This window comes from Eurosta solidaginis, chromosome 3 (assembly GCF_040869045.1).
Source record: "Eurosta solidaginis isolate ZX-2024a chromosome 3, ASM4086904v1, whole genome shotgun sequence".
NCBI lineage: Eukaryota > Metazoa > Arthropoda > Insecta > Diptera > Tephritidae > Eurosta > Eurosta solidaginis.
The window spans coordinates 13,091,821-13,108,384 of NC_090321.1; the positions used below are offsets into that span (position 1 = coordinate 13,091,821).

Genomic DNA, 16,564 nt, shown 5'->3' on the forward strand with positions numbered 1-16,564 from the left:
ATACACATATCGTAAAAACACATTCTGGAGTCACCCCTGGTCCACCTTTATGGCAATATCCCGAAATGGCGTCCACCTATAGAACTATGGCTCACTCCCTTTTAAAATACTCTTTAATACCTTCCATTTGATACCAATGTCATACAAACACATTCCAGGGTTACCCTAGGTTCATTTTCCTACATAGTGATTTTCCCTTATTTTGTCTCCAAAGCTCTCAGCTGTGTATGTAATGTTCGGTTACACCCAAACTTAGCATTCCTTACTTGTTTTGTTATTGATATTAGAGAAAAAATGCAAAGTTTACAAACGGCGATGGTTACTAGGACATGTTTCTGAATTTCACTTCTTCATCAGCTAGCTTCTCGGGAGCTGAGTATTGAACTCGAACATTCATACTATTGTAAAGGCATATGAAAGAAGTTTTGCTTAACCTTTTTCAGCAGCTTTTTGTGTTAAAGTAGTAAGCGAATATACTTCAAACTTTCCGAGAAATACGCATTAAACCCTTTTTGCGTATACTAATTGCTCACACGTCTGGGTAGTCCGAAATTGATGGAGCAAACACGGAATGACATGACGCTACATAGTAAAATCAACTAACCTGGTTTGTGGTTTTTCATTAACAAATATTCGATAAACTTTATCGAATTATGGTTAATTGAACCGAGTTTTTCGAGAGAGAATAAATTTGTTTAGTTATTTCAAAAAAAAACAAAGAGAAACTGTTGGTCTCAAGTTAATAATATTTTGTAAAAATTACAGCTTCTCTATTAATCTTACTGATTTTTTGTGTGAAAAGAACTGATTACATTGATCATTTCAACAGAGAACAACTGTCAATTCTATGCAAATATATCAGCTAATTTAAAGAGAAACTTGCGCTCATAAAGCTCTTTTCTTTGTTTTTTACGACCATGATGCTGCAGAAATCTCATTCGTTGTTTTCTAACGTTATTTTAACAATTTTCACTGTTATTCTTAAACACTAACAATTGTTAAATGAGCTATGGCGAAATGTTTGATGTGTAAGCATCTCTGCTCACGATATCAGGAAATGCAAAATGTAAGTAGGTGTAATCACTTCACTATAGGCTTATTTGTAGAGCTGGATTTCGATTCGATTTTTAATCGATTCAATCGATCTTTTTTTAAGAAATGAAGAATCGATTTTCTTTTTGGAAACGTTCGATTTTTTTAGCCTTCGAAGTTTTGATCATCTTTCAGCAACTGTATCAATTTCATATTTATTGATAAAAACGTGCAGAAAATATATTTTTTGTAATTTTTTATAAATTTAGCTTTATTGGCGCGTATTCATAAACCAAATAAAATAGTGTTTAAATTTAAAAAAAGCTCGACTTTTTTAAAAACCATGAACCATGACTATACTCCATTATGATGGTGGACTCTGAGTAAAAGGAGAAATATGAAGAAATTTTATCATCACCAACAATTGGCGCTTTTCCGCAACAATTAGCATTTCAGTTGCGCAAGTCAGCCTAGCTATTCCGGATTCAACATAACTGACACCAATTGCGAGCACCAAGGGAGATCAAGTCTTCCTGGCGGAGGTCTTCCGCTTCGTCTGTTTCCAAATATGGATGCCGATAGGAACACTTGCTTTGCCGAACCTTTAATGAATTCCCATAACAAGACCTATCGACGGAGATGACCATAATTCATCGGCATGAATTTTCTCTTGAAAAGTGCCATGCCATCGACTCTCGATACAGCAGCTATGATGAGAGATTAATAGAGGGTTATAGTCAAAAGTTGTTCTCCTTGTGATTTCTAAGCTAACATTGCAGAGAAGGCAGAACTAACTGAAGAAATGAAAATTGGAATATCTGGAAAAAACATGGAAAGCATGATATTTAGGTATCGAATACACTATCAATCTCACTCCGATAGGAGGAACCATTGAATAACCCTGTGGTACTCCCTCATTTTGCCAAAGAGCCTCAGTCAGCGAAACGAGAAAGAAACTGGCGAACTTTTTTAGCGGTACAACCTTGGTAAACAACTGAGCAGCAATCAATTATTTTCAGCTCGATTTAATCGATCAAATCGATTTTTTTTTTTGAGAATCGAAGCGAAAAGAGAGAAAATGAAGGCAAAGGAAATTAAAGGTGAAAAGTCAGAACCGAACCAGTATTGCGTGTTATAAGTTTGTAATCGAAGTGTTATCGATAACTTATTGATTTATTTTATATGTGTTATCGATGAGATACAGACGAGCTAACGATTTGTTATCAAAGTGCTATAAATTTTCTATTGATAATGAAGGTTAATGATTTTTATCTATGTACGAGTTAGGCCTACTTGCAGAATGGCAAAAGTAGCCATCTTCCAACTTTTGTTGCAAGCAAAGCATAAGAAGAAGAATTTGGCATTTTATTTGGCTAAGGGTGCTTTCACACTTTGCAAGTGAAATTATTTTTCCCACTTGTTGGTACTTTTCGCAGTTAAAAACTGCAATTTAACAAACGAATAGACCACAAAATATGTTAGGAAGAATATTTCTTGTATAGTAAGAATGTTTATAACAGTGCTTAGCGAAATTTTGTATGTGAATGGGCAAGGCGAAATAAACTGCAATTGCCAAGTCTGAATTTCCTTTATATTTATAAACTAGCAGACCCATCAGACGTTGTTCTGCACTAAATTTGGTCTATCTCCATACATTTTAATAAGCTTTTTCCGTCTAGCTCTGCCCCCCCCCCCCCCCTCCTCACTTTTTCTCAATCCTTTTATTCACTCCTCCCTCCGTATTTTCGCTACATCTATCTCTATTTTCGTCTCACTCTATCTCTTTCTCAGTCTCCTTCTCTCTTTCATCTTCTCTAAAGTTTTTCCCATTCTTCTTCATCCCTTATTGCCAGGCAAATCGGATAGGACGTATGTAAATAGTTATGTGGGTATTATTAATTCATGTCTTTATTTCGGCTTCGCATGCACATTTATCAGTTTTGCCAGGTTAATGCAACTAAATCGAATATCACAATGAAAATTACTTTAAAGCTCTCGGCAACAACTTTCATTTGATATACATATTACACACACATTCTAGGGGTATCCGGGTCCATGTTCTGCCCACATCTTGAGACCCTAGTCACCCAGCGGTATAAAAATTACTCTGTACTAAGGCGCTCATCAACAGCTTCAATTTGATTCCCATAATGTAAAAACACATCCTAGTGTTACCCTGATGCACGTTTTGGCCTATATCTCGAGACCCTTCACAAATAGGTATGAAACTACCCTGTACTAAAGCACTCATCAACAGCTTTCATTTGTTATCCATATTGTATAAACACTTTCTAGGGGTAACCGGCTCCACGTTTTGGCCTCAATCTCGAGACCCTAGTCACCAATAGGTATGAAAACTACCCTGTACTAAGGCACTCATCAACAGCTTTCATTCGTTATCCATATTCTATAAACACATTCTAGGGGTAACCGCGTCCACGTTTTCGCTTATATCTCGAGACCCTAGTTACCCGCGGGTACGAAAAATACCCCGTATCAAAGTACTCATTCGATACCCATATTGTACAAACATATCCCAGGATTACCCACGTCCACGTTTTGATCTCAAGACCCTATCCAGAACGGGATAAAAATTAGCCTATTTCCTGTCTCCTGGTTCTAAGCCGACCCTCCACTAATTTTCAGCCAAATATGTTCATCCGTTACTTCCTCTTCAATCACTCTTTATCTATTAAAAAAAGCGCATCAAAATCCGTTGCGTATTTTTAAAGATTTAAGCATTCAAAGGGACATAGGGACAGAAAAAGCGACTTTGTTTTATAATATGTAGTGATGTACTTCCATACATACCTATAAACCTACGCCCGAAATTAAATAACGAAGCGAATGCTATATATGTACATATGTATGTGTCGCATCAAGCCTCACTCAAAAGCAATTTGCGCGGACAGTTCATAGCGAACAAACACACATACGCATTTTTTGATGTTACTTTTGTTTAAACAATTTGACTGATATAAGAAAGGAATCAAGTATTTTTTTTGATGCAGATCGAAGGTAAATATTTCAAAGTTTTACTGAAAAGTATAATTTTTGAAATCCATCCATCCGTTTATGAGTTATAGCGGTGTAAACAAAAATTTTATGATTTTTTGCTACATTTTGGCAATTTGCCACGCCCCTATAATATATATCTTCAAATTATATTAACTGTACCATCTCACGTAGCTAAGCTTTCAAATGCAAAAAACCGTTTTAAAATCGGAGTATTCTGTGTGAAGTTATGTGCATACATGGCATTTAGCGACTTTATTTTATAAGATTTATAGATGCAACATCTTGCGTGATTGTAGCGATGCTAGTGGCACGTATAAGATTGCGCTTAACGCATCTATATGAAAAACTTCATTGTGTCTCGGCCATTAGTATGTATGACCCTGATGCATGATACGATTTTGGTGTATTCAGAGCCTGGCAATTGATATTTCGTAGAACATCGCCGCGTTAAAAATGCTTTTGGCAAACTAGTATTCTTCTAGTATACAACTATTTGGTTTGACTGCCGGGCATTTACAAACGTATGTTTATGACTAAGAATAAGTTTAAAGTATTCTTATAATCTATAATCTTTCCATTATCTACTAAACTATTTACCACTAAACAAAATACGATTTCCCATTCATGTTCAATGTCACGAAGCGGCGATAAAAAAAGGTGCCTTAGCTCTCAAAAGCAGCTGTGTTAACACAAAAATAAATGAACTAAAAAGTACCCGATTTTTTAATATAAACTCGATTTTATTTAGCGCGCACAAGTGCCCAGTGGTAGGTAGTGGGGCGAGACGATAGTTATTCGCAATATGTAATTGATTTTATTTTTGTGATGCTTTCCAATTTTTTATATACGTTTTATGTTACATTCCAAATAACCAAATATATAAAAGCTACGTCACATAAGCACTTTTTCATATATGTAGAAGCGTTTAACACAATCTCATGCATTATGAGTAGATTACACGTATTTTTATGGAGTACGGCAGATTGAACGACATTGCAACTTCCCACTTTTGTTGCAAGCAAAGCATAAGAAGAAGAATTTGACATTTGCTTTTGTTAAGGGTGTTTTCACACTTTGCAAGTGAAATTATTTTTCTCACTCGTTGGTTAGGTTAAGTTCAACTGGCCGGTCCATGGGGACCTCACATAGACTGAATGAGTCCGTAGTGTTACCATAAGTTTGTTTTAACGACCAAACTGAAAAACCCTATCAAAAACCAGGACCTATGTATGTTACAAAAATAACTCCGTCCTCTTGGCAAATACTAGAAGCTTCCTAGGACTTAAGCCACTTGCTGCTTATATATCTGATAGCTGTATCACTCCTAATAGCTGGAGTCTTAGCCTGGCAAGCGCAGGGTACGATCACAGAATGATCGTTTCCTCCTCCAGCCCGCACTTCCTACATCTGCTATTACTAACCAAGCTTACTTTAAAGGCAGTGTCCAGTCAGAATACCCGTCATGAGTCTACAGTCCTCTCTTTTTAATTATAGAAGCAACTTTGTTAGTCTAAGGTTGTCAGACCTACACATAATATTCGACACTTTCCAGTCCCGCGCTTGAACCCACGCCTTTCCCGCTTGGTCGATCATGTGAACTTCTCGCCTTCGCTTAATCTCGCTCAGTCTAGTTGGGACGTCTACAGAGCAAGCTTCAAGGTATGCGCCCTTTTTAGCTAGTTCATCCGCTTGTTGGTACTTTTTTAAAAATTTTCACAGTGAAAAACTGCAATTTAACAAATGATAATTTTTGTATAGTGAGAATGTTTATAACAGTGCATCGCGGAATATCATATGTGAATGGGCAAGCGAAATAAACTTAAATTGCCATGTCTGAAGTTTCTTTATATTTATAAACGCATCATCTTGCGTGATTGTGGCGATGTTACTGGCATGCATAAGATTTCGTTGAATGCATCTATATGAAACAAGTAATGGTGTCTAAGTTCGGGTGTAACCGAACATTATATACTCAGCGTGAGCTTCAATTGTATATTTCATTTCAGATAAATTACTTTTCCTAAAAAAAAAAATTATCTCCCCTCTTACAATAAAACTTGATAAGTGAAATATCATTGATTCAAAGCTATTTTTTGCTAAGTTATAGCTTATTATTCTAGTCTACGACCCTTTAAACTTGTTTTATATCTAAGTTGCCGTGGTCTTTAACCGATCCCGTCCGATTTTACTAGAAATATTTCCTGCTATAGGGAAAATTTGTGTACCCAAATTTATTACGATCCGTTAATTTCTCTGCGAGTTATGGCTCCCGAAATGGCTTAGTCTTAAAGGGGCGGTGCCACGCCCGTTTTTTTTTTTTAATTTGAAGTTTTTCCTATTTATTGTTATAAATCCACTTGGGAATTGAAATAAGGTAATTGTCCCTAATTTCGTAGTACTAAGGATTTTTCTGACTTTCTACCTCTCTTGCGTTAAAACAAATGAAGGAAAACTAAAAAAGTAAATTTTTCCCATTTAGTTGATCAATTAAGATAAGTTTCCACCTACTTTCAAACAAAACTAATAAATGTTTTAATTTATATAAATCAAAACGTGTGAGTATCTCAAATGTACCTAATTCGTGGCAAAAATTTTCTGATGTACCTAATTCCGTGGTAAAGCGTCGCTAATTTCGTGGTATTTAGTTAAACTCTAATTTTATGGAAAAAAATAGTTATAATTGATTTCAAAGGAAAATTCCTAAAGATACACAAATTGATTTACTGAAATTCATAAGAAACATTAAATGAAACAAAGGTTTAAAACAAAAATAAAAAATAAAAAAAATTTATTCAATTGATGTAACTTGTTACTTTTCCAAAAATTACCTTTATTTATTATTACTAAACATTTTTTTCTTTTTGTTATTTTTGTTTTTAATTTTTTTTTCATTAGTGACACCATTAAGCGCTTCTGTCAAATCTTCTTTTGTGTAACGAGCTTTTGTCATTTTTTCTATAAAATTAAGTTATTAACCCAATAATCAGCGAATAGAGATCGAATTAAGTTTGAGGCAGTTTTCTTAAATTTATTTGAAAAAATACAAAATTTGGTGTACGTAAATTCGTGGTATCGCTTTAAGCGGTAATTTGAGGTTTATATTCAATTTTTTTTTCTATTATCAATATTCATTCAAAACAATAGCAAAGTTGAAATCTTGATACATTTTTTTTAAATTAAATGAAGGATTATTGAATAAACAAAAGTTCTATAATGCCATTATTTCGTTAAAATGTTGTGCTTCGCAGAGCTTTTTGATAAAAATATTGACGAATAGATTAATAAAAGTGTACCATGAAATTACATCAAAATCTTTTTCGGGAGTTTATTTAATAATTAAAATACTTAAAAAATAGGGTTTCTTATGAAATATTAAAGAAAATATGAAAAACATAAAGTATTATATTACCCTAATTTCGTGAGTACCACGAAATTAGATACATCACAAAAAAAGTGTGTCCCTAATTTCGTGGGTTAGAGATATTAAAAAAAAACTTAAAAAAATTATTGGAATGAGTTTTGCAGTAATAGAAACGTTTAAGAAATGTTCACTAAATACCAAAAAATCGTCATCATAAAAAAATATTTATATAATTTATATAGTAATAATATACAATTTTTACAGGCTTAACAAAATACACTGGACTCCTTAACACTTTACTTGAGAGGCCTCCGTACAACAGGCTCATTTTCCGAGCTTGCAACTTTATATTGCTTGATATTTAATATTAGGTTTAATATTAAAAATTATTAAAATATCAATTATTATACCGTAAAAACCACCCACACAGCATTTAGATGATAAATTTTTGAACTTTCCTTCATATCAATACAATTTGACTACTCCTTGCGAATAAATACTGAGTTTTCATACAGTTGAACAAAATAAATAATAAAATAAGATTACTTTTAATGATCAAAAACTGAAAATCATTTTTCGGTAACTTTTTGAAATAATTTTCGAATAACTTTGATGAATAAATTTTAAGATTTTATAAAAATGAACATAGAGAATAATAAAACTTGTTTGCTTTTGATGATCAATAACTGAGAACAATTTTTCAATCACAATTTGGAATCATTTTTGAATTTAATTTCTTTAACTTCGGTGATCAAAAATTTAAAATCATTTTTCAATCAACTTTCTTAATATTTGCAGACTACCTTTCTTGAATAAATGATGAATTTTTTACTTGTTAAAACTATACTTCTCATTGAAAATTTGATTTTTCTTCATTAGCTCACAATTTTTCAATCATAAAATCCAAAAATATTACAAATATACAACACATATTCAAGACTAAAAGTAATATAAGTGCTGCTGCTAACCTAAGATGTCTTCTAGCATTTCTCTAGATGCGGCTTCCCAGAAAAGACATACTGGATGGAACCGATGTTCGGAAGTTGTAAGATGTTTAACCGCTGGTAAGTTAAGCTTGATCGACACGCCTGGACCCGGCTTCAACATCCTCCATGAGCTATGATTGTCGAAAACATCTAGTTATATTAAAATCGTGATTTTTAAAGTGACATCGTTACCATGATCTAAGATGATGATCATAGATGATGTTGGATGTTGTAGTCGTGTGTGTGTACAACGGTCAAGTTAATTACTACCTGCGGTTCAAAAAGCTTACTTCCGAGCTTCCAGATGCTTTCACCCCCTGATGAAATATGATCTTTATATATGTATTAAATATGATGGAAAAATGAATCACAATCTTATTCACAAATGATTCCAAACCATCATATAATATGATTGAAAATTGTTCTTAAATGTGATCAAAAAATGACTGTGAAAAGTAATCAAATGTTATTCCAAAAGAAGTAAAGTACAATCTTCCAGTAATATCAAGTATGATAAAAAGATGAATAAAAAGTGTTTCGAAATATGAATCATAAATGATTATTCAAGAATAATCACATTTATGGTACATTTTTCTCCCGACGATACGTTAATTTTCGAACAGAAAATGCTTTTAAATTTGAACGTTTTTAATCATCTTGGGGTATGATATTTGAATATTTTTGTATCAAAATTTTCAAAAAATGCTGGCTGGGCAATCTTTATTATGAAATTTTCAGTTTAAAGAAACACTCCCCCAATTCCTTGCTTGGATGAATGATGAAGAAAAAATCGAAATGCGACGAAATAACGTACTACCACGAAATTAGGGACACTTACCTTACCATTGATAGAAAGATATAGCTTATTTTATTCGTCCACGACCCTTTTAAAAATCTTTTATATAAAAGTGGGCGTGGTCGTTAACCGATTTCGTTAATTTTTCTTCAAAGCATTCCTAATGGCAAAGGCAACATCTCTGCCAAATTGTGTTACGATAGATTTAACGATGTTTGATTAATAATATTTGTAAAATTGATTTTATCACAAGTGGGCGGTGCCACGCCCATTTTACAAATTTTTTTTTCAAATTTTCATCAAGAGTCTCAATGTCTGTCCACATGTCAAATTTCAACTTTCTAGGTGTATTATTTACTAAATAATCAGGTTTTTTCTGTTTTCCAAAATGTTATATATGTAAAAAGTGGGCGTGGTTATCATCCGATTTCGCTCATCTTCAATACCAATATATTCTGGGTCCAGATACCAAACTTGGTGAAGATATGTCAATATTTACTCAAGTTATCGTGTTAACGGACAGACGGACGGACGGAGGGACAGACATGGCTCAATCAATTTTTTTTCGATACTGATGACTTTGATATATGGAAGTCTATATCTATCTCGATTCCTTTATACCTGTACAACCAACCGTTCTCCAATCAAAGTTTATATACTCTGTTTGCAAAGCACGCTGAGTATAAAAATTAATTGTGGCTTGACCATAACTGCTATATAAAACAGTACGCTCTTTGCCTTGGTATAACCTAGGTTTTTTTTTGGTAAAAATTGGTTTTGGCTATGAGCAGCGTTGTTGCATTAAAAGGCGCAATGCGGCCGCAATTGTTACTCGTTTGGCTTTCTGCGCACCTAATGCACAGCATACGTCCACAAAATGGGGTAAAGCCAACATCTATGTATATATATGTATCTGTATGTAGTGGTATGTGAACAGCTTTGCATCTATGCAAAAGCAAAAGAGAAAATTTAAAAAACCCATAAAAACAATCTGGAACATGGCTCTTAAAAATCGCAGCAAAATGATTGAAATTGCTTAGGGTTGCAATGCAAAGTCGGGAAAGCGGCATTCATATTTATTTTATATTTCAAGCAAAAAGTGGATTTTATCGAATTTTAACAGGAATAGAGAATTTTAGAAACCGTCAATAGCCAACATAAAATTTGCTAACATAATAATGAGAAATTTCGCAACTCAAATCAATATTAAAAGGATGCGAGCAAGAGCATTGAGTTCACGAGAAACTCATCCCGTAATAGTTTATTATTTGATACTCAATATTTGGTGACAGTGACTCAAAAGTATTCAAAGCAAACAAAAAAAAAAAAAAAACAACTCATGGTAGATAATTGCGAAAATGTCTTATGGATGGTTGTTTGCTGCCTGACCGCAGAGGCCGGGCCCAACGCGCACTTTCTACTGGAACTTGTTATACGCCGTACGTCTATTTGGTCAAACCACTTAAGTAGGTTAATATAGGTTAGGTTAGGTTGAACTGGCAGGTCACTGAAGACCTCACATAGACTGAATGTGTCCAAAGTGTTACCAGAATTTGTTTGACGACCAAATGGAAGAGTCCAATTAAGTGCCAGGACTTATGTTATAAAATTACTCGACGTTTTCTAGGACCTAGCTGAATTGCTGCCTCGAGATCTGGCAATTCGGCCGCCCCCTAATAACTTTAGCCTTGATCTGGCGAGCGCAGGACATGAGCACAAGACGTGCCGAACCGTTTCATTCTACAACTCGCACTTCCTACACCTGCTGTTACTGACGAGGCCTAACTTATAAGCATGTAATGCCAGAAGGGATTGCCGAGTTAGTATGCCATCGTAAGCCTTAAGTATTCTCTCTCCAGAGATATGAGCCACTTCGTGAGTCTAATATCGGAGGCTTTGCACATAATCTTAGAAATTTTGCAGCGCCGCGCTTTTGTCGACGCCGTTTCTGCTTGTTGGATCATAAGCAACTCCTTTGATTTCCCAAACGTCGATTCAGCGAGTCGAGCAGTCTTATCGGCCTTTCGTTAGCTTATATCCTTTTATGACCGGGAACATAGTATATCTGTCCTAGAATCATGGAACGACCCTATTGTGCGAAAATACCGTTGCACTTTTTGAGTGATTCTTATAGGAAATTTAACACTTTCCAGTGGAACACCCCGCAGTTTTCTATATTTCAAATCGCATTTAAAGCCAAATCGGACCACAAATACGATTTTTTGAAATATTCCGATCCATGCGCCACATATCGGAGATTTTTTCTTATTATTGCATTGTCATCGGGTTCTGAACTATATTCCAAGTTTCAAGCTTGTACCTTATCGGCAAGTTACTTAAATTTTATTTACAAAATTCGTTCACAACGGCCGGCCGCTACACAGAGTCAAGCTAAACAAAAACTTTAAACGCGTTTTTCTCGAAAACTGGCTTTCGCACAATAGGGTCGTTTCATGATTCCAGGTCACATATATGTATGGTTCGGCCTAAGCGAAGTTTTTTCAATGCTTCTTTGCAGTCCAGAACACTTCTTGATGAAATACTGTGTGAGATTATTGCCGTAATCGCCGCCTGACTATCAATATACATATATATCGACGCGACTGCAGCTTAAGCACGCTTTCTCCAGAGTTTTGCTGCTTTCTTCATGCCCATGGTTTCCGCCTGAAAAACTCTGCAGTAATCTGACAGCCTGTAGGATTTACTTGTTTCTGGATCGACACAGGAAGCAGCTGACTCTACCCGTTCATTAATTTGGAAACAGCCGTATACACGTGTATAGTATGTTCTTCCATTTTCGCACCCTGGTAAAAATCCTCCTGCTCAATTTTGGCCCCAAGATCTCTTTCGAAGTTTAGGCACAAGACCATATATTCCGTTTAACCGAGGAAGTTTATTTGCAACGATCTTGGCCATAGTTTGTACACCCGTGACTGAAAGAGATCTTCATTATTGTTTCCATGTGCAGGCCCAACTGACAGTGTCCCGTTATTTTGTGTGCTAGTCTTTATATTTTTTCCTTGAACTACTTAGTCCAAGTTAGTAATAGCAGATGTAGGAAGTGCGAGTTGGAACAATTTCATGATTCTGTAAAAAGATGTTTTCCTAGTACCTCTGCTTGGAATATATCAGCTGCGTTTGGTAGGCGGATGGAGTGATCGGAAAAGAAACTTACATTAACACAGCAGTCAATTTTGTACTCGTTTGTGCAGAATAAGATAACGCTTCCACACAGGGAAGCCATCTTACCATACAATTGTGGCCATCCTGTTTCTGCCTCCAACATCTTGAATGGCTAACCATATAGCTGTTACGGATATGTGAAGATCAAGTGTTGTATTTCTTGCCTAGTTCTGGTCACTATACTATGGCTCCGAACGTTACCGGTTGCATGTATAGAGCCGCATCATAAGTTTTATCTTTAAGCTGCAACCAGTTACTGTCAACTATTATCTTGCATGAGCAAAAAGCAACCCGGATGGAGAGCGATTGCTCTGTATCGCTAGTAGGCAGTCAATATTGAGGTATTTTGGTTGGATGCATCTCAAGTTTGTAGCTTTTTAGCGTTCTAAGTACAACCTGCAGGATTTCATTTAACGTAAAGGGTAAAGACCCAGAAACTGCGAGAACAAAGTCGTCTGCCAGTTTTCATCCATCTTTATATACCTGAAGTAGTATATCAGTCAGTGCAACAAGCCACAATATCCTACGGTGTTCCTTTTCTCACAGGTCGTTGTCACCGGGTCTATATCTGCTTGTACAATTCTCCAGTATTGATTGCGTCAATCCGTCTTAAAAAATTTAGCAGAATAACGTTCCGTTAGTATAACTTAGCTGCACTAAAATTACTATTAAATAATTTAAGGTTTTGTATCTACTTTTACTCGCCAGTCTTGAAATAATAAATATTGATTAAATTTTCTTTAACCGCACTGCGACCCACTGTAACATTTTTTTGTTGCTTGAGTTAGTGCCTAGTAGAAATTACAGTAGAAATCTCGTGCGCGCAAATAGGAAATGACGAAGTCTTATTTTGTTTTTTTATTCGTTTGATATGCTCTGATATACGAATGTACTCCCAACAAACATTTTGGTTCAATCTCAATTCGAGATGTATTTAAGCTAGCTTGCAAAGCTCACAAATATAATAGCGTTTTCTTTTCTGTAAAAAGTGTTGCCCTCATGCTGCACTCTTAGATTCTAACTTTTGATCTAGTCACCTGCCGCGATTCAAAATGGCTCTTCTTCGTAGTGAATGAGACCCTTTTTCTTATTCGGTGGAAAATATTTTGTGAAAAGAACAAACAAACTCACAAGATAGCTGGGAAAAACCAACAAGGCGACACTATTTTCAGAAAAGAAAACGCCATAAGTTTTGAGAACTATCGCATCTCGAATTACCCTTGGGCTTATAAAAAGATATTACGTTTTGTTGATATTGCGCTGATTTCAGTATACCAATTTCGTTGAACAGTGAGGCATCAACCTGCTTCGCTCAATCCTTAACTGATATCAATAAAATTTTGCTGTCATTTACTACTGCCTGGAATGATTGGGTTGTATACTTCTTACGACACGATTGCGTATATCTGGAGGGCGACTACCAGGTAAATACCTCCCAGCCAATGTATAAAATGTAATTCTCAAATGTTTCTCAAGTAGTACACTAATTGAAAATTAACGTTTGAGAAGGGTTTGAGGAAACCTCATTTTATTCAATCTTTTCGTCGCGTGGTTTGTTAGGTTGTATTATTTTGTTATATTTCTTATTGTATAATTTCGTAAATATATATCTAAATACATAAATAAAATAAATGTAAGGCGCGATAACCTCCGAAGAGATCTAAGGCCGAGCTTCTCTTCCAATTTGCGTCGTGCTCCTCTTGATTTTCCCTACAAATTGGCCGGACGGGACCTACATGTTTTATGCCGACTCCGAACGGCATCTGCAAAGCAGATGAGTTTTCACTGAGAGCTTTTCATGGCAGAAATACACCCGGAGTGCTTGCCAAACACTGCCGAGGGGCGACCCCGCTTAGAAAAAATTTCTTCTAATTGAAAAATCTTATTTCTAAAACTTTGATGTTGCTTTGCCTGGGAGTTGAACCCAGGGCATACGGTATGATAGGCGGAGCACGCTACCCATCACACCACGGTGGCCTCCTATCTATCTATCTAAATACACAGCCAGCATTTATCGTACTTTTCTGTGACTTCGGTATGTTCACGGTATTCATATGAAAAAGTTTGCGAGATATTTATTTCCTATGACAAAAGCTCGGGGCCACCGTGGTGTGATGGTAGCGTGCTCCGCCTATCACACCGTACGCCCTGGGTTCAACTCCCGGGCAAAGCAACATCAAAATTTTAGAAATAAGGTTTTTCAATTAGAAGAAATTTTTTCTAAGCGGGGTCGCCCCTCGGCAGTGACTGGCAAGCGCTCCGAGTGTATTTCTGCCATGAAAAGCTCTCAGTGAAAACTCATCTGCCTTGCAGATGCCGTTCGGAGTCGGCATAAAACATGTAGGTCCCGTCCGGCCAATTTGTAGGGAAAATCAAGAGGAGCACGACGCAAATTGGAAGAGAAGCTCGGCCTTAGATCTCTTCGGAGGTTATAGCGCCTTACATTTATTATTTATTTATTTATGACAAAAGCTCGAGCTCTTGACTTGACTTGTGGTGGAACGCAATTTCTTGGAGGTAGTTACTAAAGCTTTCATTTGCTGACGCAATTTATCTCAAATGAACTACTTTTATTGAAGAATTAACGATAGATAATCCCCTTAATTAATTGCCATTATGTAGGAAAATCGAGCGAATTTTCAAACTTTTGAAATTTTGTTTAAATGTATCTGTGACCAAAGTCTTATCGGGTCTTATTGAGTGCTGAGGATTGATTTGTGTTGTGCTTCAAGCCCCTTTTGTACCTCTTATTTCAAACGGTGTTGACATCAGTTAATGTAATAGTTTTCTCGATTAGGCGAGCACTTTTTTTCGATTCGATTATTATTTCAAATGTTTGCTGGGAATGCAGATAAATCGTATATCTTAATATATTTTTAGCTTTCGTTCACATTTCATACTTATTTCAATATACAAACATATGAGCTTTGAGTGGTTAGTTGGCATATGTAAAACCAAATCAAAGTACTTACACGAGTACAAATTTACAGGGTGCCCCGAAATGAATTTTGTTCGCGCAAAGTTATTTATTATTATTTAAAATTTTTTTGCATTTGGATATTGTGATAAAGTTGCTAGCTCGGTTCAAAGTTCATAACAAGATAATTTTAAAAGTCTTAAAATCATAATCGCAGCTGCCAAGATTTTTTACGAAGTTGCCCTTCCTTTACAAACATAAAATTAAGATGCGATGAATTTGGCATACTTGTTCCCTAATTCGAAACAAATCTGAATATCTTTGGAAGCATGTACGGCTAACAGTAAATATCTTAAACTTAAAAGAAATGGTGTCGCGACCGTAACAGAAAAAGGGGAAGAAGTTTAGTAGCATTGGAGCTAGAATCTTCGCAAATTTAATTCTTTGAATACGTGTCAGACCGGATCTAGATATTACAATACCGAAATTTCAATATGAAATGTTAGGCCGTTTACTTTTTTCTACCTTTTTATACTTCTCACGATCGTAATATTTGGTACATTTTCTCAGATAATTTAGCCACAATTTTTAAACAGAAAATTTTTTATAATCAAGCAGGGATCAAGGCGGATACAGCTCTGTATTTCAAGTCCGCTGAATTCAGTGGTAGGTACTAGTCACTTTTCTAGGTTAGCCCTCGTTTTCGTAATGTTGTCCAAATTTTGGACCTGGATGACCTTAAGATAGTTTACCCCAACATTGATATCACACGAAAGGTGCTGCTTAAAGCTTGGTTTCCTTGGAAAACGGAGCCGCTATATTACGATCGTTAAATAGCGGCCGCTATGAAAGATCTATGCCGAGCGTTTGCATTCTAAAGAATACTGTCTAAAAGTGTGATATGTAGGTGATCACCCCTCTGTATAGTAGATATTACCAAAAAATCTAAAATTGCTTAAGAAGAATTTTCGCATACTTCCCTAAGTCTAGACGCATAATGGTTATGGTTCCTGTTTTTAAGACACCCTGTATTATACTCACGTTAAGAATATGCATATACCCAAACAAAAGCGTTGCGGATATGTAGCGTAGCGCTAATAAATTTCATAAAATGAAAATAAAACGCAAAACTTGTCGTTCAATCGCCCGCCAGTAGTCATCATCATTCATAGCGTTTCCAACCACAAATTAAACAACGATAAAAATGGATAAAATTCTACTTATGCTCAAATGCTGTACGCCTGTTCTAATTTGCGAGAAAGATCCGCTTT

General features: G+C 35.6%; 2 protein-coding genes across 4 annotated transcripts in view; one reads left to right on the top strand and one right to left on the bottom strand.

Moving 5' to 3' along the window:
- The window catches only part of Synj (synaptojanin), a 566,615-nt gene that overhangs the window by 525,516 nt on the left and 24,535 nt on the right, over positions 1-16,564 (top strand). The gene's annotated exons all lie outside the window — the stretch shown is intronic.
- Positions 1-16,564, bottom strand: part of mam (mastermind) — a 366,289-nt gene that overhangs the window by 215,284 nt on the left and 134,441 nt on the right. The window lies entirely within an intron of this gene.